Source organism: Lepisosteus platostomus, chromosome 1, assembly GCF_059453375.1.
Source record: "Lepisosteus platostomus isolate fLepPlt1 chromosome 1, fLepPlt1.hap1, whole genome shotgun sequence".
NCBI lineage: Eukaryota > Metazoa > Chordata > Actinopteri > Semionotiformes > Lepisosteidae > Lepisosteus > Lepisosteus platostomus.
Window position 1 is genome coordinate 7996281 of NC_142611.1, and position 25651 is coordinate 8021931.

General features: G+C 33.7%; 1 protein-coding gene across 32 annotated transcripts in view; it reads right to left on the minus strand.

Moving 5' to 3' along the window:
• Nucleotides 1-25651, minus strand: part of LOC148677633 (receptor-type tyrosine-protein phosphatase delta-like) — a 656126-nt gene that overhangs the window by 455988 nt on the left and 174487 nt on the right. For 31 of the 32 annotated variants that reach the window (XM_088606136.1, XM_088607477.1, XM_088607120.1 and 28 more), the window contains 2 exons: nucleotides 18619-18690; nucleotides 4055-4153 (listed from right to left, as the gene is read on the minus strand). The gene's annotated coding sequence lies outside the window, so the exon portion shown is untranslated. The remainder of the gene's footprint in view (nucleotides 1-4054; nucleotides 4154-18618; nucleotides 18691-25651) is intronic. The other variant, XM_088606233.1, reaches the window with a different exon arrangement.

Genomic DNA, 25651 nt, shown 5'->3' on the forward strand with positions numbered 1-25651 from the left:
GAACATACAGTATAGTAAATTATGATGAACTGTTGAACTGTTTAATTGAACCTATGGCCCCAGTACTGCAAGGCAGCAATGCTAACCACTGGGCCAACTTGCCACCAACAATAAACCTTATGCTATTTTCTATATGTTTACCTTTTTCTTCTGTTTTAGTATGGTATGTAGTAGTAGAGACTTTATTCAAGTAGAAAGACTAGTGCTATACATTCACCATTTCTTTAGAAAACAAATCTATGTTGTCCAGTTTACCTTTCATGCACTATTTAGCATTGTTACTTGAAATCAGGTCACATTCTTCTTTTTTATTATAGTATATGTTTAGACAATGTTCTATGCATATCTCAATACAAATAAAATAGTGGTTATGCACAGGAGAGTATGTGGTCAGGAGGTTAAGATAAAAAGCCTGTTAATAGGATGTACCTTGTTCCCTTAGCTCTGACTTTGACTTACAATATGCTACCGTGAGCAAGTTATTTATAACCCCCTTGTGCTCGTTTATTTTAAGATGTAAAATTGAGATCACGGCTTCAGTAACTTTAGCAGCAGTTGTTGATGCATTTTTCATCAGGCTTAGTGTCTGCAGGTCACTTTGGATACAGCATTGGCTGTACCAATGGCGGTTATTATAGGCAACAGCAAGCATTATCACGGATGGATAAAATATTGAATATTGGAGCAAAGATCATGCACATTGAGAAATGGATGGGCAACCATCCATTATGAAGCTGTAAAAGTTAAAAAAGGTAAAACCTGATAATAGACCTCAAGAGTGTATAAAAAATGTATAATAAAATATATTTTCTCCTGTGATATAGTGAAAGAACTACAGTAAACAGAAAACAAAGAATCTCTTTAAACAGAGGTAAAATGAAGATCTTATTAGAGGCAGGATATGTAATCCTATCCCGGATGAGTTGTCCACATTGAATTCCCAAATGTGTGCATCAAAACTTACTAACTATCAAGTAAAACCAATTTAAAAAAATGTTCCTGAAACTTGGATCACATCTTCCCCTTTCTCTCATAGACAAACTAATTTCTTTCTAAACCCTCTCTATTAATTCATTCACCTCTTTCAAGCCCATTTCCTCTCTGCTCCCCACCTGTACTCTGTCTTTTGTTCTCCTATGCTTTATTTATCTGCTATTTTCTCTCTCTTCCTCACACCTGAAGAAGGTTCCACAACTGAAATGTTATATACATTTTTTAGTCACTAAAACAGCTCTTTTTCCTGTTATTATAGTGAATGTTGGAGACTGAAGCTTGATTTTCGAGGGTACAGTAAATGTATGAGTTTAGCATGATAACACTTTGCATTTAAACAAGGGGACAATGAGCACCTGACTGTGTATATGTTATATGCATTTTACTTTTTGATTATCTGTTTCATCTGCCCTGCCTCACAACATACAGTACATGTATACTGTCTGCTGGGAAATGCAATCCAGACACTTCATAACCAACAGTTATGTTGTTCTGTACTTTGGATTTAAGTACCACTTACAACAAAGGACTCTCTGCAACGGAAAACATTTTGCAAATAGACATGCAAAATAATGAGAGTATTTTTAAAAACTAAAAAACGAATTGATCTATTTTTTGTGTGAAAACCTTGAAAATCCAAGTTCTAGTCCAAGTACAGTATAGTCTTTAAGATATCTAATTTAAGAATGAAACAAAGCTCACTATTGTTTCCTCTTTTCATTGTATAAGCATTTTGCTTAAACTTTTTACATCTTTTATCCTGGCGAAGTTAAGTTAATTATTTCATTGTGGCTATTTGTTTTGTACTGTTTTTCTACTGAATTGTAGTGCTGTAACAAGACAAATTTCTAAGTACAATGAATAATCAATGGCAAGCCAAAATATTCAAGCAATGATTAACATTCTCAACTGCAAAAAAGGAAACAGGAATCTCTAGAGCCAAGGCTTCACTGTCAGTTCATTAATTAAGCTGCAAGCTGTATATATCATTGAAAAGATCATAACCCAAAAAAGTCATCACAGTGTAAGGGAAAAGAAACTACGATGAGCTTCACGATGTTTTCTCCGAAGGCTGTTAGGATTGAAATCCATTTACTGCCTTTAATAAGTGATCTGCTGATGCAGTACAAAAACAGTAATAAACTCTCAGCAAATGCAGCGACTGAACTGATGAACTTTGTCGTTGAACCACTTAACTACAGAGTAAATTTATGTACAGTAGATATACATTATTTATATATAAGTGTCTCGAACATAGTTTTGAATGTTAGAACAGTAACAATATTTTTCCAGCAATTGTCAATACTGTATGCTAGTACTGTAAATACATACAATATCATCAGCTTGCATGATCTATTTAATTGAGGTCTGCAACTGCACACCATGAGCTTATGACCTTCTTTCATTATAAACTGAATTCAGTGAAGGCATTTCTGGGACAGGCAGACAGAACACAGAATAACAATTTTGAAACTGCCTTGGCCACATGAAATCAAAGACTTCAACCACACAATTAAGCCTTACTCATCCATGCAATTCAATTTTAGTACTCAAAGAGTCACACTGAAGACTATAGGGCGCATCATGTTCCCCTAACATACAGTATACTGTACTTGTCTCCACAGCCTGCTTTCTACACATAGAATGTAAAATTATTGCATTGAATTATATGAACATATAAAATCTAAGAGTAATGGAAATGTGTTGGTGAAGTTGAAGTTTCCCAAAAATTCAGTACTAGATAAAGTTCAAGAGAAGGGTAAAAATAGTACATTATGACTTTAAATAGACTCCTTGGAAGAGGCCTTGCTCACATTTGTTCTTGAGAACTTAGTTGAAATGCAAAGCAATATAAAGTGGTTCCATGAAAATGTGCTAATTAAAAAATACATAAATTTGCAAATATTTGCTTGGCTGGTGGGCATTGGAGGTGTTAGATCTTGCTAATTAACTGAGATCATGAGGGAAGAGAAACACCTCAACCTCGGCAATATTCACCAGAGGCTCAAGGGTACAAGCAGTTAATCCTAAACACATTACAAAATGTGAAACTTGCATTCACTGATTCCCATGTACAGGTCAAATACAGTACATACTATTCGGGTACATAAAAGCATTGGTGTTTTCATCCTACATGTTCAAATGTACAGCTAAGTGATTTCTTAGAAAAAAGAATCAATTTTTCTTCTAACAACATAGCCTAAATAAGGAAATTCTACTGGGATTGGCAGGCTACAATGATAAAAGACAGCAAGATAAAACTTTACTATAAGGATATGACACATCTACTGTATATCTTAATAAGGTAAAAATTGTTTCTTGCAGAGGTTGTTAGGGAGGATAGAAAATAAAGACTGAATAAATTATTAATCAATTACTTAATGATAATCATTGTAAACACAAGACTACTGTATGCTTGTGCCGAGCACAAAAGAGTTTGGTGCTTTTCACAAGAAATTACTTTCAGTAACAGAATACAGGGTTGAATTCAGGTCTGTACTCGCTCTGTTTAGTGCTGATTACACATCCACGTTTCCTGGTACCTGATTACCATGTACTGTACAAAAGTCTGAAACCAACGTACAATAAATAATTTGAGGATGAAACATCATGGTGTTGGTGTGGCGAACTTCAGTCTATCCACCTTCTTAATTTGGAAATTATGCCGTAGTTTGAAGGAAATATTTTCCCAATTTTTGTACTATGTTCAGCATTTGTCCATGACTGTCACATTCATAAACATTAACCTGCTTTTTCGAGGATGTTCATTTGCATTTGGTGTAAGAATGAGATGTTTAAGCCACTTAAACCCTATAAGTACTATGACAGTAGTATATTATTTGATTATATTAATGAGATCTAGTTTTTTCTATCATACACTGTGAAATAAATCTTCTAAAAAATCAATCCAGTTAGTATAGTATAGAGAGTTAACAAATATAGCATCACACAATCCTTTATGCATCAATGTATTATTATTTTATTATGCTCAGAATTTTACTGATGAACTAAACATAACATAAGGCACAAAGAAGTCACTTTGTGAGTAAATATCACCTACCAAGAGCTGAGGCTTTTTAGTGCAGTTCATGCAGGTGCCAAACATCTGCCAGATGTACACATATCAAAGGCCAGGAGAGCAGTGCAGTTGTATTCCCACCTACAGTACACAAACACATGGTCACAATTTAGGCCTCACTGCAAGAACCTCTTAAATCAATATGTACAGTAGCCACAGACAACAAGCTATATTTCAGTAATGAACAACGTACAGTACATTAGTATTTAAATGTTATGCTGTAGGTTGGGCTTCTAATTATAATTCCATACCTTTTTAAGTACTATAGATATTTTTCTGCTTTATGTGTAAACGCTTGAATTTCATGTATCATTATAATGAATGTACTTTGAAACAAGAGTAAGATTTACTTAAGAGTGATTTTGAGGATCAAAATCACAAATAACAGCTTTATCCAATATAAGACGGAATGTACTATAAGTGGCAATGATTCAGTATATAAATCCTTAAAACTCAAACCTTCAAGTACAGCTTTAAAGAGTGACCTTGAAAAACTGATATTAACTGACAAATCGTTCTTAAATCGTTCTTGTAAATGATACACATCTAGTCACAAAACTTCTACAATCTTGGTAAAGGAAGATTCTTTTTTTTCTGCTAACAATAGGAAGACTGGATAACAATATGGAAGCACTAAAGCTCAATTTAGTATGTTTTTGTTCCAATAAAAAATTGGTTGATAAATACATTATTACACAGAAGAAAAGTGGTTAAAGAGAATTTACTGTATTAAAAAAATAGTGCTGACAGAAGTTTTAATAAGTCTGCAACATTAATATTAACAATTCATGATTTACAGTAAGTGGTTTCTTTGTAAATATAACAATATATGAGTAAGCTTATCAGGATACCGACACCTGGGAATCTTTTAGTTTATAAAGAATAAGACATGATTTTAATGGTCTGTAGGAAAACACGCTGGCAGCTAAAAGCTGACTAATGATTTTGTTTTTAATTTAAGTGACAAAATGAATAATGATTAAATTAAAATTCCAAAATTGCTGCCAGAAGCCATTCTTGCTAAATGTTGCATATATGTGCATTTTTATGTAAGTAATATTTATTGTACAGCTAATCACAAATATAAAAATAACAGCACTCATAATGCTTGATAAACTTCACCCTTATTTGCTTAGAGCTTCATTATCAAGCAGAAAATGTGCTTTTTCTTGTGTCAAATGAGAAACCATGAAATTATTAATAATTTATTTTTTTACATCAAGGAACTTTCAAAATTAATGTGGATGATATAGTGCCTGAGAGACTAGATGACATTATCATTGGTGTTAGAGATAAATTAGCTGTTTTAAAGTGAATGAATCGAACAGACAAAGGAAAGGGCAATTTTGTGCTTATGATCTTTGATTAAAGGAAAAACAGTGAATATCACTTAAAAGTGTCTTGTAGCACCCTCTGCTTTTAAATGCTTTCTTGCAAAAAATAAAAGGAAGAGGCAGATTTTGCAAGCTGAAATAAATTTCCCCTTGATCAGTCTTTAGCTTTATTGAATATACAGCATATATAACACTGGTTGTATTTAATGATTGCTATATACTGTATCCAGTAGTTCACAATTTCTAAATAGGGTCTTTCACAAATTTCAACTTAAAGGGTATACAGTAGGAACAGTCTCATGTACTGTACATGGAGATTTGTTCAATTCATCACCACCTATCATGTGATTTCTGAACAATTTGTATGTTAACCAGTTTAATGACTGCAACAAATGCAGGAAGCAGAAGACAAAGAATGACAAAGTTTCAGCCTTTAGATTAATACAGATCAAGGTTCGTTATTGGGCTACCACTCATTTCTTAACAGGTTTTTAATCAGTATCTGACCTACTCTAACACCAACTTCTCTTTCAGATGTATTCTTTATTTGTTGCAAAATATACAGGTATTAGCAACATTTCTAAGCAATATAACATTAGTTTTACATGGTTTACTGTACAGTATGACTCAGAACAAGTGCTTTGGAGAAATAAGTAACAATCTGAAACTAAGTCACAATACAAGGGGTTATCTGAAAATGAGCAATGTTATTGGATTAACATAAAAATCTAAAACAATATACTGTACATAAACAGTTTACATTGAATTAAAAAAAGTTGAAGTCCGTAACACACCACATAGTTTCCTGTCAAAAAGCCAGTTTTAATTTTATTTGCAAGGAAATATCAACCTATGAACAACTATTTAAAGCAGAGCTTTCTAGACTATAGAAATACCACATTGGCATTTGTAGGTCCAAATCTGAGGAGGAAATTGATTTGCACCAGTATTGTGTAGCTACATCTGATTAAAAAGTCCACTGGGAAGTCAAGATAAACTGGAGATAAAACTGAAACTGAAGTCGATCGTCTACAGTATGGTTCAATAACTCAACAGCATTTCCTGATCAAGGTAAAAGAGTTCCCTGTTCTTTACTTCTCACTTTACAATTTACACATAATCTAGTGCAGCACAACACTCACCCAGTCATATTTATTTTTTGAGGTAATGCTCACTGTTATTTACAGGAAAACATGTTGCACATATGATTTTGAGTTTGTTATTCGATATACTGTAGGTTGACTAATTTTTAAACAATTTTCAAAAAACAAAATCTTTCATTCGGGGCATGTATTATGATGTAGTATTGCTCAGGTACACTGTGAGGCGCAAGACCAAGTGCCTGCAACCACCTACTGTATATTCCCATAATAAAAAACTTCAGGATATGCTGTCAGTATTGAAAGTCACCTCCCCTTTTCAAAATGTTCACCTTTTGTTGCCCTAAAGCCCAAAAAGAAAATAAATAAAATCAGACCTTTTCCAGTTATATTTACAAATTGTACCTTGCAATATCCAAGTGAAAAAAGCTAAATTTCTGAAAAAAAAGGTAGAATAACTGAGTTGGATAAGAGAACACCTCCCCTGAGTTAATATTCAGTGGAAGCACCTTTTGCTTGTATTACAGCCTTGAGTCTGTTTGGATACATCTACTAACTTTGCACAATTAGGGGAGGAATATTTACCCATTCCTCTTTACAGAAATGTTCAAGCTCAGTCAAACTGCATGGTGATAGTCAGGTCAGGCCTTTGACTAGGCCACTCAAGGACATTCACCTTCCTGTCTTCAGCCACTGTACGGTTGCTTTGGCAGTGTATTTTGGGTCATTGCCATGTTGAAAGGTGAACCGTCTTCCTTCCGTCTTTCCACTTCCTGGCTGAGGGCTGCAGGTTTTCTTCAAGAATTTGGCTGTATTTTGCACCATCCATGTTCCCTTCTATCCTGACAAGTGCCCCAGTCCCAGCTGAAGAGAAACACCCCCACAACAGGATGCTGCCACCACCATGCTTTACTGTAGGAATGGTGTTCTTTGCGTGGTAAGATGTGTTGGGTTTTTGTCAGACGTACCATTTTGCATTCTGGCCAAAAAGTTTGATTTTGGTCACATTTGACCATCGTATCTTTAAGGTGCTTTTTAGAAAAATATAAATGAGATTTATGTGTTTTTTTTTAAGGAGTGGCTTTTTTCTCGCCACCCTCCCATACAGGCCAGATTTGTGGAGCACTTGTGGCATTGTTGTCACTTGCACACAATGACCAGTCTTTGATCAGAGAGACTACCAAGAAGCTTTGAACAGGCCTTTATGGAAGTCTCCTTCTTGCTCAGTCATCCAGTTTGGAGGGACAGCCTGATCTAGGCAAGGTCTGGGTGGTGTAATACGCCTTCCATTTCTTAATGATGAATATCCATGGGATGCTTAAAGCCTTTGAAATCTTTTTATACCCATCTCCTGACTTGTGCCTTTCCACAACTGTATCGCAAAGTTCTTTTGAAAGCACCTTTCCGCCCATAGTGGATTCTTTGCTTTGAAATGCACTTCCAAGCAGTGGAGTCCTCTTGAAACAGCTGCTTTTATTCTGAACTAATCAAAATCACCACAATTTATCACAGGTGGTTGCCTATTAGTTTTTGTGTGATCTGTAAGGTGATTGGTTATACCTGAGCAAGTTTACAAATACAATTGTAAGTGGGGTGTTCACTTATCCAAATAAGGTATTTTACTGTTGTAATATTAATTAATTTTCAGAATGTTTTAGAATTGTATTTTCACTTGGCTAATGTGGGTTAATGTGTGTAAATAAAAAATGGAACAAGCCTAATTTAATTTGTTTTAATTTTTGGAATGTCATATAACAAAAGGTACAAATTTTGAAAGGGGGTGGTGACTTTCTATACCCACTGTAATTTGAAGTATGTTTTATTTAAAAACATGAGAACAAGTAACAGAAATATTTAAATATTTTAACATACATAATTTACTATTTACAATTAAATAAACGAATAATGATAAATTAATAATATTAATTACTAATAAAAATAAGAATTGCTTTGTTTTAAAAAAACATATAATGCACATTCATCTTAGGCTTTGACAATCATAACCTCTTCTACTCCTAAAATGCTCACACCCTCTAGAGGCTATTTTTACCTGGAAGGATGTGCCCTTTAATATCTTGCATCATCTTAGAAAGTATAGACAGTAGCAGTCTGGATGAAGGCTTAAATTCAAGGTAACCACTTGAGCATCAGGTCTCAACAAGCACATTTTATTGTCTTTTTTCAGCTATTCAAGTTGTGCACATGTAGGATGCCAAATGTAATATCATGTCCTATATTTTTATTTATTTGGATAAAACATTTTAGACTTATAGAATAAAAAAAGAACATTTGACATGAGGTTTTATAACCTGACAAGGTTTTGCTTTGGTAATATTATTGTAATATTGTAATATTATTTAAGTAAAAATAAATAAGCAGACTGTCTTTGAATAGTGCATCTTCTTATCTGCATCATGAGGAAAAAGGTCTAAAAAATGTTTGTATTGTCCAATTGAAATATGAAATACATAGAATTGAAGGAGAGGTTGTCTTGTTTCTTATGATGCACAGTTTGTGGTGTTGCGTTTTGATTTTGCTGCTTAAAATTGATTAAATAAGTAAGTAGGGCCGTAGGTGTTTTTATTACAAATTCATCCTTGGCTCACAAATGCGTTTGTTTTAAAACAAAAAAGGGTTTCACTGCTCGGAGAACAAACTTGACATTTGAATTTAGAAGGTATCAGAGATCACTTCCATGTGCGATATTTTTCAGTCGTTTCACAAAAAGTCTATTGTAAGACAACATAAAATATAACACAACATGCAACACTTGCTGCGACGTCTGTGTCCAAGATGGTTGGAAAGCTGTTGCTGTCTACTGTATCCCCACCATTCCCGAACACCACACACAATGCAAGATAGCTACATCTGCCTCAAAGAAATACTGTAAGTGGTAACACTTTACATGATGTTGGTTATAATACATATTTAATATATTTAATACAGGGCTAAAAAAGTTATGAAGTAATAATCAAGCATTTCAGTAAGCTGTGGCATTGAGACATCTTTGCAAAGTCTGATTATTGCATGTACATGAAAATAACATGGTGATGGTTTATTAAAACTTCATAACTACTTTATTAGCTATTTTTTAAAATATTTAGAGCACTGATACATTATTTATAATCAGCACCTTAATATATTTCTGTCAGAAAAAGTTGGGGAATGTTCTCTGTAATATTGTTTTAATGTATTCTTTCTCAGGCATAAAAATGATGGATGCTCTACAAAGCTGCTCTGTTCAACAACATGAAGGGAGAGAGGGTAAAAACATAATAGTTCGAAATTTGATACAGTATGTTACAGCACTTCTCCAATAATGTCACATTTTGAATTACAAATGATACACTTTTAAGTGAATACTTCTAAACAAAATTTTAATGCACAAACTGAAAACCTTCATAGGTAAAATAAGTTAAATGTCAGCAAAAACAATCAAAACTAAAATGTGCTTTCAAGGTTTAAATCAACCGGTGTGATAATACTGAAAATTCCATTTATAAATGTATAGTATCAATAGATTCTAACCTGATGGTCATTAACAATAGTTAGATAGTTTTCATGTATACATTCTTTATTAAGTACTTTCATATTGACTGAATACATTTCAAAATCCTTGTAAATCTGTAATAATTGTCAGTTCCCAATCTCTGTTACTACCACACAAGTCTATCAGAATTATAAACATGCCTTTATTATAACTCTGAAGAAGTACAAAAAATAATTCTACAAATCCATGTGATCCCCTCTCACACCCATCACCTGCCGCATTCCAATTCTCCAATGTGAACACATACTGTACACTAACACAAGGGAAGACTTAAATGAAGATTGCAAGGTTTGGATGGGCAGCTAGGACAACATTATTCCTGGACTGATGTTATACAAAACAATTTAAATGGGCGTGCAAGAAATTATATGAATCTCTCTCAGTGTAGTGGGCAAGCTGTGGGGCAATGGTATAGAGAGTACCTGTCTGTATAGCTCACATAGCCCAGTACTGTACAGTATGTTCATCTTTTATGTGTAAAGCAGATCTAATATCCACAGACAGCTTAAGTTGTATTTGCAGTACTGTAATTCCACCATTATGAAAAATTCAGACCTCAAATGCATACATTACTTCTAATGCTTTGTACTATATGTCATGTGTACCACTCCACATTTTCCTCCAGAAATGAACAATCATTTACGTCAGCCACTGCTTTCAAGAAGATGACTTGAATCTTAATTATCCTGACAGTAAGTGCACTTAAGGATTTATGAGCTTAAGGGCAAGTGTAAAGAATAGCAACTTCATCAGCTGTATTCTTACTTTAAAGAAACCAATGAATACGTAATAAAAAAAAATGAATTAAAATAACCCATGCAGTCATAACTTCAAGTCTTAAAAGATGGATTTCTAATGTAACTGAAACACAGAATTCTAAAGAAGAAAAGTGAATATTTCAAAGGTGACGGCATCTCCTTATTGAAATGGAAAACTAATAAATAAAATGTTATGACTTGGAATCATAAAAAAATTAAAGAGGCTCACATACTGTACAGTACACATACAGCTCATAAGATAAGATAAGATCACTTTATTGGCCTTATACAATTTTTTTTTCTTGTATTAGGAATATTTATTTACGAATACCCCAGCTTGCTCTCTATGAGACACACAGACAGGGAGAGAAGCTTGGGGTTAAAGGATTCGCTCAGGGGCCCAACGGAGTAGGATTCCTCTGCGGGCTGTGGAATACAATCTGGCAACCTTCCAGCCACAGGTACAGATCCCTAGCCACAGAGCCACCATCATGTACAGCATCATGTTACTAATTTGCTAATAATATAAACCTTGTTACTAACTAATAAACTGCCACAACAAAGATATACAGCAATGAAATCTGGTTCTTGGCAAAACATATACTGTAGAACTAACTAACCTCTACAAAATTGTATGAAAATATATGAATAAGCAGAAGTGACAAAAATAAATTAAGGGCTCAGAAGAGAAACGGGTTTAATTTTTTAAATAAAAACAGAGCATGAGGAAATACTGACATTTGAGTTTTGACTTTGACTTTGTGCCGGAACTTTTGGAAAGTACTATACTGTAGCTGTAACTATTTAAGGTAAGCCGGTATAATTTAAGGTACTTTATTGCTGGTACTATTTAATGTACTTTTTTTCCTATATGAAATACTGCAACACATGAAGATGAAAGTCTGATGGCATGGTTTTTAACGATTCTACCTCCAAAATTATTATGATGTATTTTTACTATCCTTTATGATTTGTTGTTACTGTACATTTGTACTACCTTATACCTTTACTAAAATGATTTTTTTGGGCTTACCACAGTGTGCATTATGTTTTACCATAGTCTATGGTTTGTCAAGTTTTCACCTTGACTTCAACTGACCTTACTATGTTTTTCTTCTGCTTCCACAGTAAATTATTTTCATTTGGAAGAACTTTGCTGGCTTTAGTTCCCATTAAATATATTCCTGACTGTGAATATATGACATGGGTTGCTTATGATCCAGTAGGTTTCAGATTTATGAAATTTGTTATTTCGTAATTATGTTCTCCAGTTTCCACCTTCATTGGATATATAATGCCATTTTAAACTACATTTTCATTATGACCTGAGAGGAAAATAAGCTACACTGAAATATAGATGAGTACTGTAGATGGTCCTAAATGGATTAACAAGCACTGTTCAAGTACAGTGCAAGTGGAGCTGCATAATTTAGACATCAACAGTGTGAGTCCAAACTGTATTCTTAACCATCTGAGATTGGGATTCCCCAGAGAGCATAAACATGATGAAACACTTTTGAGGATGTGTGAACTAGAGTTCGAGACTAGAGACTTGCCAAAAACCAGCAACGTTGGTGTTAACAGTGAGAGATGATCTGCTCTTCTCATCTGTGAATAGCTCACCTATTAAGCATTTTCAAGCTCACAGTTCACTATATGGCAAGTGCCTGCAATAGATAAGTAGGAGGAATGTGTGAACAAGCGCACAGTGGTTAAAAACAGCACTGTTTAGGAAAGTCCAATTCAGAAACAACTAGAGTCTGTGTAGTTTTGTCTTTATATCTTTTCATCACTCACTTAATTAGTGGTTGCTGTGGTGTAAATAAAATGTATCTTGGATATCTCTTGTATATACTAATATGAGACCTAATCAATAAAAGGTACATTTCAGCATAAAACTGATCTCTGAAAAGCAACATTTCACCAGGCACAGCATGGCATCAAATCCAATTAACATCCCTTTCAGCTTTGTGACCTCTTTGCTTCAAATATCAATATTTTAATTATATCCAACAGGGACATTCTCCCCATTGTTATTATATAGGGATGGATGAATCACATTTTAAAACAATTACCTCCTCAGTCACATGTCAATCTCAGTCTCCTGTGGAGTCTGAGATTTACAAACCTACCACGCTGGAACAAATGCTGATTGTTTTGGTTCATTACCAAAAAAAACCACAATGGTGACCAGAATTTAGTCTCCTAAAAAATTATAAAAATATTTAAATGAATTAATAATAACCAAACTGGAATTTGCAGTAAACAGCAATCTCTAAGCAGGTCTCATTCTGTAAAGAACAGGTTACTTCAAATATGCATCAATACGTATACCATAACTTTGCATTAATGAGATGTTCAGTTGTTGTTTACCATGATAAAATAATGATTTTTACTCACTTTTAAAATGCTTTGGAAAATTATCAGGGGCTGTCTTGTATCATCTGTTTTAAAAGTTCTGGTTACTCACGTTAGAATAGTTCATGCCACAAGAAAATGCTACCTCACCTCTCTTCCACTAAACATGCTACACAAGGTTGCAAAGGAAAATTTTATAATAAAAGATGGTCATTCTGTCCATATGAACTCACTATTCTACTTGGCATTACAATGCTCATTAAACACACGTGCATCATAGACAAAATTTAAGACCAACAAATACAATGTTACATTAATGAAAAAAGGAAAAAAGCATGTCATGAAATAAAATTTGTCATCCAAAATAATTCTGGGTGGAAAATCCACAACTACATAATTGTAATCAGAAGGGACTGTTACCTGTATAATGCACCTTTTAATAGTGTAGCACTTACTCAAAATCATTAGAACATTTAGAGAGGATGGATGGAGCCTTTTCACTTGGAAGAAATGCAGCATGTACTGTAAGTGTAAGGCATCACACTTTACATTAAATGGGCTATTATACAAGTACAAAACAACAATCTAAAAAGAAAAAAATATATATACAGTATGACATTTGGAATACAGTATGCTAAAAATGCATTTCAGCTGTGAAAACATCTTTATGTAAATATTAGACAGAACAAAATACAGTGTACAGCACTAAATCATATGCATTTCTAAGTTAATGATATTGAATGTCCTCCTGGATGAAGTTCTCTCTCTAATATCCCTCCACAGGTCCCTTTTTTGTGACTCTTTGTATCTGTGACACTCCTGCAAACAATTCAATTTAATCTTCTCATCTTTCATGAGGCCTCCCAGTTGGTCTTCTCTTGAGATCTGTTTCAGTATTTCTTTGATCCAATGTCAATCCATTCTTCTTGGTCAATTTAAGCTTCTTCACTCCAGTAAAATTACAGACTTTTTCATCTGTTCAGATACTCTGTTTTATAAGATTGATTTCTTATCTATGTTTTACTTTCATGGTCCCATCTTTTGATATTTCCTCTGTTCAACCTGCCATGTTTTTGTGTTGCTTTTGGGTTCACTTTTATATGAACCACAGAGAGCATGCATTGATTGAAGCCTTTATTATTAAGGTACAAAGGTCTTTGCCTTTAAGAATTTATTAACTTTCCTGAAAGTGTTGTACCCTGTTTTTGTTTAACACAACCCATTCCAAATATACTACATGTATATACAGTAACTCCTGACTTCCTGAAGCTTGGTTCCATTGACTGTTATCAAGAATTCTTTCTAAATTTTATACATCCATTTTAAATAATTAAGAAAAATGTAAGATGGACCGCCCCTGGAATAAAACTCGGAGACTGCAGCAAAGCACAGAAGGGCAAACTAAGAGTTTGATGACCCAAATTAGTTGCAAGACTTTATGCAGTTATTGCTTCATTTGCATCATCAGTTCTTCCTTATGTCATAAAAGGTTCTGCTTTATTTTTATATTAACCTGATTTTAAAATACTTAATGATACCACGAATAACATTTCACATAAATTACCTGCAAAACATATTTCAGGGGATTCAGTTTTATTTTGCATAGTGTCTGCATAGCTATGGGATCAAATGGGTTGCGGTTAGTTGGTAATGCTCAGGTACTGTATGTGAAAAAATACACAATTTAAAAATTACCTGATTTGCCTTTACTAAAAAGCAGCATGAAATTCACTTTAAGCATTAACCTCTGACAGGAAGTTATTTACGGGAGAAAAATAATTATTGAAATAAATGAATTGATAAATGAATGATCAAGTCTAGTTTTATTATTTAGTAGACCAATCTACATCTGACTAAAAGATAATAAAATTGCTTTTATAAAGTAAACATCTAATACCTTAATGATATGTTACTCATACCGTGATACAGTGTACAGTGTAAATACAGTACAATGTACAGTATTTACAACAACTTAAAGCACAATTAAACAAGGTGTGGACAAGTGGTTAGTTTACATCTCCCAAAGTCTATACTGTAGATATTTTTGGTGAAAAAGGGTGTGGTACAGTAAATTAAGCTATAAACATTTGACATGTCAGAGGTTTACCAGAGGCATGAGAATTTTGATGTACTGTATACCATATTAGCAACTGCCCCCCAACCTAAAAAAATTAGAATGTACAACAATTCCAATATCAGTGTTTCACAGATACCCTACTTATTTAAATGAAAACAAAGTGAAACTGGTTCTCTTCTCGTTACTTAAATTGAAGTTATAAAAAATGAGAGAGTTCATACCACTTAAAATTACTTTTCTTATTTATGATGTATTCAAATTTAAGAAACATTGAAAGATGACATTTTAACACAAGCTTGCCTCAAGATAAATGTCTTTGTTTAACAGAGCACAGATAAGTCATGCTTAAAATGTCACTTCCATCCTTGTTTGAAGAATCCAAATACACTGAAATGGTACTTTGGAGTCCCACTGATCAGTGGTCTTCAAGGCGCATTACAAGATTACTGTCACAGGACAGATACATTTACATATTTAAAAATCAGTCAAAATTTAGATCTTTGCACAACTGAAAGAGATAATGTGATTTTTGAGATAAGATTATTAAGGATGAAATGTATAGAAATATCAAGTTCAACAGCAAGTGGGAGTATAGAAAGTGTTCTCCTGAATGCTGCCCATTATATCTATAAAAACATGTTAAACATGTGACCAATGTGTACTGCACATCAGCAGAACATCTGCTGACGCTGATCAGGTTGGTCTGCACATAACCTTGGCTACATTACTAAAATGTTCAATTGAGGTGTTTCTCCAACATAATAATTGCATGAAGTCATTTTTTTTCTCCTAATAAAAAGTGCACATTCATTCCTTGCTATGTTTTTCTTTGATTTTCACCAGGCTTCACAGATTGCAACAATCAAATTTCTTAGTCAATTGTGTTCAACCAGATTTGTCACTATTTAATGTTTTAATGCTTATTTGCTAGTCAAAATCATGCAAATATATTCCAGGCAATGATCAGTTAATTGAAATGGTGCCAATACATGTAATCAGTTTTCAAAATATGTACAGTATAGCTTATTCTTCTAAAACCATAAACAGTATGCATAAATCATAATTGAGTGATGTTGCTTTTGAAACATACTGCAGGCATTGCAGATATATTTTTACTCTGAAAATTGCTTTACTCACATCACCACCTGTGTAGTACATATAAACTGTAGGAGTTTAAGGCATCAGTGTAAATGCATATAAAAATGATCAATTACAAAAGTTTTAGATTTCCAAAAAACACTTTGTATTCCAAAATGTTTACATTTTATAGAAGGTGAAAATGGGTTCTTTTATTTTGCCTTAAATATCTTTTTTTTTTCCAAAACAGTAATAGTTAAAAAATTGTCGAGGATAAAACGCCTTTTTAAGAATATGAATTTATTATTATGAAAAATCATTGCAACATTACACAATTGAATACTGTACCTTTTTCTGCATGACAGAAACAAAAACTAACATTAGATGGCACTGTAAACTGCATTATATACTGTACAAAGTGGTTTGTTTTCTCTTATGTACAAGTAGTCAAAACAAAAAAAAACAGTTAACGTAATGCATTACAATATAAAATTTTTTAAAGTAATTTTGGTTGAAACTCTTTTGGCTTACTATTAACATCATATTATATTAACTCATTTTACTAAAAATAGAGCCTGTTAATTTACAGTCCAAGCCTCAGTTAAAGTTGTATTGTCTTTTAAAAACATGAGTAATGGGTCATTAAAATTGATATACATCTTACTGTAAATCTGATTTTTTTAGAGAACTGTTAAACCCTTCTAAATGAAACGAGTTAGATTTATAGGATGGACTATTAGGATAAAAGGGTAATTATTTTTATTTTATTTTTTATACTAATAAAAGTATAAAATAATAAAAAGTATAAAATCACCTAAAATCCTTTACACCACTCCCAGAAGCAGAAAGACTTACAACTGGTAGTGAGTGAAAATTTGCCAAATGAGTTTCCATTTCAATGTAGCAGCTACGCAATGGAAAGGATTTTGAACCTTTAGCTTAACTTCAGTGCTTTGCATCCTAGTCAAAGATTTTCTTTCTGTTCATCTACAGTTTGAAGTAGACACTTGTTACACAACAGATTTTATAATGGCACTCCTCCAATAACCCAGGGGATCTGAAGACAAGACAAGCCAACTGCCTCTTTACACTGTGTAATCCTTAAAGGGAACAGATGAACATAAATGCCAACTAAAGAACAGGAACAGATTGCTCTTACACTGAGCAGTCCTGCAAAAACAGGAGAAACGGACACGGTTCCACTATATCTAAAATCCCCTTGTGGACTACACCAGACTCAGTTACAGAAGTGTGCTCAAGGCAATACTATAATACTGCCAAAAGAGACAATGAAGACTCCCTGCCACAGTTTCTCAATAAAAAGGCACAGCCCAGCAAACAGGAACCTAAACAAGCACATATAAAGTACCTAAAGCAATGGAGACCAGAAGAAAACTGGAGATGTCACAATCCCCACTGTTCCCTGCACATTGTTTCTTAAACAACACTTTTAAATCAGCCGATCGGAACATAGTATTAAATCAATGCAGTCATTGAAGTGATGCATACACCAATGATTTTCAAAGATGTACAGTACATACTCAATTTGAATTGTATCAGATTCAAGAGTGTTATGAGCCAGTGAAGGCTTTTCCAAATGTTGGAAACTAACACTTCTGCCAAGCAAAGCGTGGCAGGTGTTATTTTCAAATGCATATTCCTACAATGGTAATTAATTATTTATAACAAACATTTTGCATTACTTAACTTTTTATCCCCTGAGAGCTTGAGGTAAAACGGAGTGCATTGTAGTCATCATTAGCATATGGGTGTATTTATTATGTGTACAGTATGTGCTTAATGTGGGCGACACAGCAGTATAGTGGTTAGCTGCCTTGCAGTGATAGGGCCTGTGGTCGATTCCTGGGGTGCTACAGTACATGGAGTTTGTATGTTCTCCCTGTGTTTGCATGGGTTTCCTGCAGGAGCTCTGGTCTCCTCCCACAGCCCAAAGACACACTGGTATGTTTATTGGCTTCTATAAAATAGGCCCTGCTAAGTGTGCATGTTTTTGTGTGTGCGCTGTGATGGACTAGCATCCTGTGCCTGGTGTGCATTGCTTGCAAGATTAGGCTCCAGCATTCCCTGTACTGCATAAAGCCGCTTAGAAAATGGATGGATGGATAATTGTTTTGTGTTGTAATATCAATGACAATTGTAGATTTTCTTTTTTTTTCAGTATGACTTGATAATGGTGTCAAGAAATAAGATTTCTCCAAACTCTGTACAAAAGCCATCTAATACCTATCATAACACAGAACAGCATTATCATTGTCATAATCATCATCTTACCGGTATAAGGAAACTGACAGCAGGGTAGTCTCAGACTGGAGGAATAAAAGTCTAAAACTCCTCAAGATCTCCCTAGGAAAAATGGAGAAAAAATTGTGAGAATACATTTAAGACTGGATTCAACAATAAGTACTAAATAAAGATTTTAAGATATCATGTTTAAGAAAGAAGGCATGTGCATCAGGTGCATTTTACTTGCTATTGAACTTTCTAGTGATTTCTGATTGGTGGAAGTAAGCAGAAATACTGCTAAAATAATTTGTAATAATTCCAAAATTATTACATTAGATTTTTTTAAATTATTAAAAATTAGATGTACTTATTTAATAAAGTTATCAAGAAGGCTGGCTCTGTGTTGGGGCTGAGCCTTGATCCCCTGGAGGTGGTGGCTGAGAGGAGAATGCTGACCAAGCTCACAGCCATCATGAACAACACCTCTCATCCGCTTCATGGGACTGCTACTGGGCAGCGGAGCACATTTAGCAATAGACTGCTCCAGCTACGGTGTTCAAGGGAACGTTTCCGCAGGTCTTTCCTCCCGGCGGCTGTCAGGGTGTATAACGCTGCCCTAGGCTAGGACTGTTAGCCCTTCATTTGCTCCTCTATGGACAGCATGTTGCACCATTGTACTATTTTGGACACTCAATCTATATATACCTATGCACCAGATGTTCAAGATATTTTGTTAACTTCATTATTCAGCAGGATTTGTGTTCTATAAATAAACATGAAGCAATACAGTTAGACATCTATATCCACAACTGTTCATGTCCATGAAATGAATTATTTTTGATGCATACATGTAAAAACTTAAATAATAAAAAGCACACAAATGCACAAGCATTTTTCGATAAAACATGTCTTCACCCCAACTTAAGAAGAAAATTAAGACAAATGGAAAAAAGGCAGTGTTGTCAATGCTGTACATGCAAAGTTAGAATCTATATTCTATATTTTGGCAATATATTGTTTGATAAATGAATATATTCTAATAAGCAAAGTTAATTAAACATTTTTATAACGATAAAACATTGACATTTTTATAATGTCAGCAAAATACTTCTATCCAATGATTGATAATGTTTCACAAGCCAAATAAAAAAGGGTGTGTACAAAGGAGAAAATATATTGTCAAAGTTCATTACAACTGTGTTAAAAAATATGTTCATAATACTCCATTGAGAATTGTTATCATATTGTATGCATGTGAAACATCAACCCTAAATATAAATATTTGTTAAAATGTGGACAATCCAAAGATGAACAGTTTATGTACATCATAATATATTTATAACTCAGAATAACACTTTCAATTGCAAATGAAGCAATGGTAGTGCATAAAAAGGTTTACATTTTGAGAGTTAGAACTATTAACATTACATTAAATACTGTATACCATAAAGCTCCTATTCCCATGTAAATTTGTTTTTTTATTTTATTTTCATCAATGTATCGAAGGAATGTTCAAGAATACATTTCGGATTTTTATTTTGGATAAAATAGAAACAATACTGTTTCTGCTTTCTTAAAAGTATAGTCCACCTGAAAGTAACTTCCTTTTTAAATCATCCCAGTTCTCACTTGACTCCTGAGGCCTTTAATTGATTGAATGCCCGCCTGACTGAATTGACTGATTCAGGTAAACAAGGTTGAAAAACAGCTGAGCCGACACCTTGATCACCTTGGTCTGTGCCATCAATTCAGCTCCGTCACTATTCAGCCTAAAGCATTTGCCAAAAAGCCCCACAAAGTTTCAGTTTCAGAGGGAGATAAAAAATTATAACCTATCATTTCTAAATATAGAAGTAACAACTGTAACTAATATAGTTCTAGAGTATAGAACAAAGACTGTTCTAAGTCTTTATAATAATGTCTGACTAATAATAACTCAATAATGATTGACTAATAATAATGTCTTTATAATAAAGGAGTGTTGGAATTTTAAGGTGAAACTGCTAGAATTATGTGATTTCTTGTTTTACCTTGCAAGATGTTTTGACGTATAAATGCATATTACATGTTTTTTAGATATTTTTTTAATATTTTGCATTTTACATATGTATATGAACATCAAATCCAAATTGGTGTTTATCTCTGCCTGTCAACAAGTGGAAATCCTACTGTTCCCTTTCACTATGCAATGCCGATGAGGAAGTGTCTTTTCACCTACAGTAGTTGATACTGAGATCTTGTACCAAATTACTCTCATGGGGACAGAGCCATGCCATCCTAATTGGTCCACCCTTTTTCCAGAACTTCGGATGGCTTGTGCTTCTGTGTGTCATTTTCATCTCACTGCTGAGAAGACCACATTACATTTGGGATCCTTATTATGCCTTCATTGAAGAATTACCACAGTCCCACCCTAGGCTCATCGAGAGCTTTCATTTATCATTTTCCTAACCATGCTGCTACTTCACTTGGGTGAAGTGATGGTGAAGATAAACACTCTCCATCACTTCGCCCAAAAAGGACCACTCCCCAGTGTACAGGAGCATCACCTGGCTACAGATACTGTACCTAAAGCCTAACAAAATTTGTCTTAATACACATGGTGATATGTCCTAGACTGCTATCCACATCTTCTCCTCTTCTGTGGTTGGAATACTCCAACCTACAGCAGGTTTATTTTGTGGTTTAATAAGTCATGTTCCACCACGTACAGTACCTTCCTCTTTTTCCTCTGAGTGAAGGATTTGATGGACATAACATCAATAGGCTCCTTTATATGTTATAAGTTGTTGCTATCTTGCACCACCCTGTAAATTCTGTACAGTATATGTACATGTACTGTCCTTTTCATGGAAGCAAGATTGTGAGGACCTTTCATTGACCGAAGAAGAAATGAGCCAATTAGTATAATTAAGGTGGTTTTGCCAGTGCCCTGAAAAGAGGAACTGTGAAAAAATAAGGTACATTTGTAAAGAACAAAATATGATTACACTCATTTCAGGGAAATAACCTCAGCAAGAAAACATATTGGTAAAGTTATGTGTGATAAAAATCCTAAGACACAGCCTTGATAATCCTACATTTCTTAAATAGAGTGAAGAGTAACCAGTATTTAATCCGATTCCAACATTTTTAAAATACAATTAACTCCTTAAATGACAAAAAACTACAATTCACTGTTAATGTTTCTAAACTCAAAATATGGAAAATCAAGTTACCAGAAAGATCAAGGTTTTATTAGAGATCTATTTGTATTATTTAAATCTATAAATAACCTGCTTACAGCATACTGATTAATTAGCTTGTTTAATTAGTTTAATGATTTGAAGAAACACAGCTCTAGCCACCCAAGAAGTAATGTTAATGGACCTCTGTCTAGATCAATTAAAGTGTACATAAATCAGCACTAATCACCAGAGCCAAGAATGCATATGGGCACTGCAAAACAGCTCATATTTCATAAATGGCCTGTAAAGATCAGTGTGTTTTCCCTCTAAATGAATTGCATCTCCAGCTGATGCAGGTTCAAACTGGAGACACACTGATGTCTGTTGGGACTGGCTCGATAAAAAATATGCATATACACCTCAGAGATGTTTAATCAATACAGTCATCTGAGAACAAAACACACCACTCTGTGCTTTGTTTGAATGCACCAAGGTTAGTCTTACATGTACGAGCTAAAGAGTTTTTCCCTATTGATCTTCAAAGGCCTGCAGCAGTTCTTTGACTCAGATACTGTTAGCTGGAATTTTACAGTTTTATCAAACAGCATTTGATTGCAAATAAGCTTTGATGTCAATGCCAATAATATATATATATGAATTGTTCAAGTACTTTGTTTGTTGGTATTGTCTCAGTTTAATTGTCAATTGTACATACTGTAAACTATAAAATGGCATAAATAAAAGACTTCTTTAGGTGTTTTTTGTGTGTATTTATGTAGTAAAAAATCAAGTATGCAATTCAACTGTACAATATATACCCCAAAGTACAAAAAACGTATTTCTTCTTTGGAATAACTTACACACTGCAAGAGCTTCAAGAGTATTGAGCAAATCACCTTGCAAAATTATATTTTAACATTTCTTGTTCAAACAGTAATTCAACAGAGAATATTAGCACATACTGTATCAGCATTATCAACAGGGTTTGGAAATAACTCGGGTGACCTTTATTTTCTAAAGCAACCATTTTAATTAAATCATTGCTATTACACATAATGGGTAATTTAATTAACAGGGCTCTAGTACTAATATCTGCATTTCTAGAGTTGTCTATGGAATTGCAGACATAAATATTTACCCTCTGTATCTTGATTAGTCTATTCAAAAGAATATGTATGTACAGTACCTGTAACTAATACTTGTTAAGTATACATTTGTATTTTATTAAATTAAAAATTTAACATTGACAAACATTGTTTAATAATATTATATTGTTAAATAATTTGAGTATAATGTTTGTGAGTAAAATACATGGCCTATTTTACAGCTATATTTTCAAGTACCACAACTATACTTTAAAAGTCTGCCTTAAGTAAACATACAGTACATCCAATACAACACTCAGCATTAAAAGATTATTTCCAATGTAAATTATTTTATAATAAAAAGTCTGGAAGAACTAAAACCATCAAATCTCATAGGCTTATCAGACTTTATTCATCAGTATCTTTTGAATCTGCAGAATATCACTGAGGTTGTGATACATTACTATTTCAGATTTCTTAATTTAACTCATTTTTCTAATCTCCAGATAGATTCTTCCAGAATTAGAATATCTCTGTGAATAAGTTGTTCAGAATGATAAAATCCTGTCTTGCATTTCTTTAAAGGAAGGTGATATACACTGTGCCTGCCATAGCAATCCTATGTAGCTAATTTACATTTATAGCTACAAATTGTAAATATTCTTTTTAAGAGCAAGTATGAAACTGTAGTATGGGTCTTTGTGTCCTGTGCTGATAACTTGGTTCTCCTAATTCATTTTTTTTTTATTTTTTAGTACTGTTTTATTTCTGTTGACATTCAAAGGTCATGTTATTCTTTTAAAAGCAGGTATTGCTGTCATAGCCACAGAGCTTGCTGCATTTATTTTCATCTCCTCATAGGCAATGACTGATGAAGACATCAGCCTCTCAACCTTATCTAAATATAAATCATAAATTTCCAGTGCGTATTGGGACTTTGCCTGTGCTGTAAGTAATGGTGGCTTTGGCGGGGCAGTAAAACCTCTGGGAGATGAACAAGTCATGCTGCAATGAGCACATCAAGAGGCAAGGTTAAAGCTCCTTGTTTTCATTGGCCTGGCTGAAATACTGGAAGATCCCCCCTATAAATTCTGTGAATTTACCGAGGGAAGATGGCTGTTGCAACTCACCATGCTTGCAAATCATGTAGCTGTCAAGCATCACATTTTGCATGAAATGGGATTCGAGGTTAGTTAATTTTGATGGAAAATGGCAGCAGGTAAGGTAATAATGAACATATCAAAGAGTATTCAAAGCCATTCCATAGTTTCAGTCTTCATTTTCTTCCTCATGAAATGAGAAAAAAAAAGTTTTGGAATAATCACTTGTGTTCAAAGCAAAGCCCATAAAATACAGTACCACATGCTGGGCCTATTGTACTTTCAGTACTGTGTCTAAAGACCATTTGGTCACAATTGTTTTATTTATTTACTCTTCTCTGAAATGCAGTAGGAATTAGCTCTAAATGTGGAGTTAAAAGTCTCTGAAAAATACTGCTTTATTTTTTTTTTATTTAGAGGTCAGGAAAAAAGTAATTGCAGTTTGAAAAGTTTTACAATTTTGGCCTCAAATTTTTTGTCTTTAATAAAGCCTGATGCCACTTCTGTTTACCTGTACATCCAAAGTCACTTATTAGTGCAGATTGTTATTAAGAATAGACACACAAGTAAGATGAGTATTTAATGGTTAATACAGAATTGCACACCAGAACGGTATGCAGGAACATGCAGCACATGAAGGAAACTAATGGCACAGTCATGTTTTCAAAATAGCTGCAAATCAGGTACATCTGAAATCCTGTTTAAACAACAGTAAGAAAAAAAAGTGAAACTGCAATAGTTACTTGAAATCCACTTTCCAAGATTTTAATTCTGATACTAAGTTATTAGACAGTGGACACTGAATGGAATTCTGAAAATGTACTGCTTGCAATAACTATTTTGTTTTGCGTTTTACCAATAGGAGTGACAGTTCAGAGGCAGACAATGCCTTTAGAAATGGAACACAAGATGGACAACTGTTACATAAGTACAGTACTTTCTGGAGGATGTTATTTTTAGTTTTTCAAAACCATATGATGTTTGAGTCAATGTCCGGCATGTGTTCAAAATACTTCATTCCATTTCATAAGATTCACAAGAAATGTAAGTTTTATTTGGTTTGCACAGACACTATACACTTAAGGATAGCTTGTTTATTAAATATTGTTTTAAGAATTTTGGACATAAGGTTCAAGGCACTCTACAAAGTGAAAATATAGACAATTAAAATGATTAAACAGATGACAAAGAGAAAAATAAAAAAATAAAAATGTTATAATGCATAAAACAAATGAATACTTGATCAAACTTTAAAATAATACAAAAAACAGTTTAAAATCAGAAATCTGAATTATACTAATTCTAAAAACTGGTATTCATTCTTCATTTAAAGATACTTTTAACTGGTGACCCTGTGATTTACTATGGCACCACATTCTATCACCACAAAGCCTATATACTGTACAGTATTTCAATATAAAGGTAACCTAGATTTAAAACTGTGATCTAAGAAATGATTATAAAAATATTCTGAACGGTAATGTTATTGCTGTTGGGTCATTTAGTAACCCTGTGGTCATTTCTGCCTGTGATTGATTCAAGGCTGGGCATATTTCTGCTTCAAATGAGCATATTCTAGCCATCTTCATTTGTGTTTTTCCTAACTCCAATGTGACATGCTGGTAATTTTAGTACTCTATACAAAAACCACCCCAAATAACCAGGATGAAGTCCTGCTGAAGAAGATGACATTATTATTTTGCTTGTGTTGTAGTTGTATTTAAACCAA